The following is a 4,056-nucleotide window of genomic DNA, read 5'->3' as shown; positions in this document are numbered from 1 at the left end:
CTGGTTTTCTCATCCTTTCGTAGGATTCCTTGCGATTTGGCCAGTGCTCTAGTGCCTCAGGCCCTCTCTGGAACCGTGAGAAAACTCACAGCTGCCCAGTGTGAGGCACACATGCACGGCCTGCCTGCCGCGCCTCCTTCTGCCAAAGGCATTTGTAGCAATTTCCTAAAAATGTGGCTGCAATGGAAAATGAAGCTGTTCAGGGGAGAAGTGATGGCCTCGAAGTGCACCCAACACCCTGAGGTGTGGCTGTGGAAGAGGCACGTGTGTGGCTTAGCAGATGAGAGTGAGGGCTTCCGAGTCGCTCAGTGAGGTTTGCATACCCAGTCCACCTCCGTGTGACATTGGGAAGTCACTTCACCTCTGTAGGCCTGCTTTCTTATAGAAAATAGGGATAGCCACAGTACTTGAAAGGACATGCTGAGGATCGCATGAGATGATGCACGTAAAGTTGTTAGCACAGTGCCTGAAACATGCTGAGTACCCATTGAATGTTATCTATGACCAAGATATGAGTCTGAAGGCAGACAGGTACCTTAGAGATCACTGACCCATTTCTTCATCTTACTGCTGAGCCACTCAGCCAGTTGATGACAGCAGCTTCTGTTAGAAGGCCGGCCTCCTTTTTTTTCTGAGATGGAGTCTCACCCTATCACCCAGGCTGGAGGGCAGTGGCACAATCTCAGCTCACTGCAACCTGTGCCTCCCGGGTTCAAGTGATTCTCTTGCCTAAGCCTCCTGAGTAGCCAGGATTACAGGCGTGCACCACCATGCCTGGTTAATTTTTATATTTTTAGTAGAAACGAGGTTTCACTATGTTGGCCAGGCTGGTCTCGAACTCATGACCTAGTGATCCGCCCACCTCGGCCTCCCAAAGTGCTGGGATTAGAGGTGTAAGCCACTATGCCCAGCCAGAAGGAGGCCTCCTAACCCTTAACTCAGTATGCTTTCTCCCACAGTTGCAAACCATAGGCCTTCTAGCCTGTTCTGATGGTGGTAGTGGGTGGTGATGCAGTACTTACGATTATATAGCCAATCATCCATAAACTATTTATTGAGAAGATGCAATGACAAACAATGCACAGATCCTATATTCAGTGATCCTATTGTGCTATAGAGGGAATAAAATGTGCACTGGTAACTAAAGGTCAGATTACTACCAGCGGTCATTAAGGATTTTAAAAAAGTGCCATGGAGGGCAGAGAAAAGAGGCCACAGATAGCTGAATATTAAGATAACACTCAGCAAACATTTATGGGGCCCTTGCTATGTGCTAGGCGCAAAGGGGCATAGAAACTTTAAGAGTAGGAACTATGTTTTCCTTATTTTTGAATAGCCAGCATGGTGCTTCGCAAGCAGTGAGTGGACAATCAATGTTTGCAGAATGAATAAATAATGCAAAGCCTGTATTTTCTGTCATTACCCTAGAGGTCACCATGAGGACTAGCTGGTCGTGGCACCACCTCTGCATTTTCTTTTTTCTGCCGCTTGTTGCTTTCCCAAGTTTTGTGCCTGTAGGTGCCCATGATGAATGGCGGCCCACAGAAGTTAACCCTGTGGTGGTCACCATGATTGTTCTACTTTAGGGAGGACTCTGCTTTGAGGTGTCTGACATCTCCCAGGGGCCACTGCCTCCTTTCCATCCAAGCACGCGTGTCCTGCCTCCCCCGCTCACAGCACACAGCACTTTGTGCTATGGTAATCTGATGAACATTTCTATCATGTGGTTTTACTGCCCGGCTTGGCTGTTCTGTTCAAAGCAAGCTGAGAGTTGTGATCTGATTTCTGGTGGGTTCTGCTGTTTTGGCTGGAGGATGGAGAGGAACTGTGTGGGTAGATTTATTTCTCAAATAATCCTCTCCAGAAACCTGTGTTGGCTGTCTTGGCGGAACAAATGGATATTATCAGTGTTATTGATTTGACCTTTTTCCCCTCTCCTGGTGGACAGTGTCTGTGCCCTCATTGTTCTCACTCTTGGGAGCACTGCGACAATTTAGAGCCACTTCTAAGAAACCCCTGCTCTTCCCTTTGGCATTTTGGAGAAAGAAAAACACTTTTGACATAAACACAAAATAATCAGGTTGTGACACCTTACACTCTGGTTGTGTGACACACTGGAGCCCATGGAAAGCAATTTGGTGGACACAGATCTAAATAAACATTTCTGATGAAATTTTCTTCTTTGCTGGAAATTCATTTGACAGTTTGGGTTTTCAGGGATTTTTGGTGGCACAGGAAGAGAAGCATTCTGAATTTTCCTTTATTCTTCAGTGAGGGAAGAATGTGGGCTCAGAGAACTCCTTAGTCTAGGACATGGGCTGCTGTGGTCACTGGTGCTGTAAGCTCCTCTTTGGGAGGGTGAGGGTGCAGGAAGGGAAGGGTTCTCAAAAGTGGCAGGCTCAGCTAGCATAGCCAGTTTCTAAAAGGATAAGTTTTATATTGTTTTCTTTTTATTATAAAATTACATGTGTCCATTAGGGAAAAATTAGGAAATCAGATAAACAAAATAAAGAAATAATTATGAAAATATCAGACCTAGAATGGCCACCTTTTGGCATCAGAGGACAGAAATGGCATTACTCACTCTCCATAAAAGAAGTCTACATTATGTTAACTAAAGTATAATCATGAAAATACCTTGTGTTTGTACACTTTATCCTATTTACAACACACATTTAAATATATTATTTAATCTTACAATGAACATCTGAATTATGTTACTATCCTCATTTTTAAATAAAAAACCTTTTAGACTCAGAAAGGTATAGTGTCTCAGTTAAAGAGCAGGTAAGTGACAGATCTGGGACTTGAACTAAAGTCTTTAAAATGAAACTGCAATTTCCTGGATTCCAGCCACCTTATCGTTTTATGGGAGCCATGTGTATCAAATGACTATTATTAAAATAATGCTGTGGAACAAACCACCTCAAAATTCAGTGGCTCACAACAAGTACCTATGCTATCATGTATGGGTCTATAGATTTACTATGCAGTTAAGTGATCAATCTGAGCCCAGCTGGGAGGCTCTACTTCAGGCTTCAGATCTGATGGACTTGGCTTAAGGCTGCATTTTTGGTTCGGGTCTGTTCCATGTGGGTTTGTTCTGAGGACCAGATAGAAGGAATGCCCCTCATGTGACAGATCCAAGATAAACCATCTAAACATATTTAAAGCCCATGTTCCTGCCATGCCTGGTGACATTCCATTGACCAAAGCAAGTCACCTGGCCAAGCCCATGACATTAGGAAGGATATACTGCCCACAATAGGAAGAAAGGGTTGTACAGTAATGTAAATCATCGGAATCTGGCCTCTTATTGACTGTTCTTCTGCATGCAAAATATACTTATCTTTATTCTAATACCCTTCAATGTCTCATCCAATCCATTAAGCTTAAAGTTGAGGATCTTGAAATTACCACAAATCCTGATATAACTCCTATTAACTGAGACATTTAGGAACTAAAGAGACAAGTTATTTGCTTTTTAATGGTCCAACATACAATGTTGAACAAATGTAGGCAGAATACTGCCATTTGAAAAATGTGAATGGTAGACACATTGCAGTCACTGGTCTACAGCAATTCTGAAATCCTACTGTGGAAGTGTAGCCATGTTTCCTTATTCTGTGGGTATAGAACATTCTTTTACTAGATTAGGGGTTCACAACTGTAAAGAGCCAGTTAGTAAATATTTTGAGCTTTACAGGCCTAGTTCCTACTGCAACATCTCAACAAAAGCAGTGTAGACAATTTGTAAATGCATGGATGTAGTTATGCTCCACTATAACTTTATTTACAAAGCAGGTGGCAAGCAGGGTTTGGCCTGTGGGCCATAGTTTGCTGAGCTATGGATTAGGCCCTAGTTCTGCTCCCTAGGAGTGACTTATCCGTTCATTGTACTCCATATCTTTTGGCTCTAACCTCCAGGAGATACTTCCTTTTTCATCATCTACCATGCCTGGCCACCACTGAATAGAAGTTTAAAGGATAGCTTTTCTTTCTGGCTCTGCAACTTCTCAGTATGCTTTCTGCTTATAAAAATTTGGGAGCCAGAGA

The sequence above is a fragment of the Cebus imitator genome, unplaced genomic scaffold (genome assembly GCF_001604975.1).
Source record: "Cebus imitator isolate Cc_AM_T3 unplaced genomic scaffold, Cebus_imitator-1.0 Scaffold402, whole genome shotgun sequence".
Classification (NCBI taxonomy): domain Eukaryota; kingdom Metazoa; phylum Chordata; class Mammalia; order Primates; family Cebidae; genus Cebus; species Cebus imitator.
Note: the sequence above shows the minus strand (reverse complement) of the source record.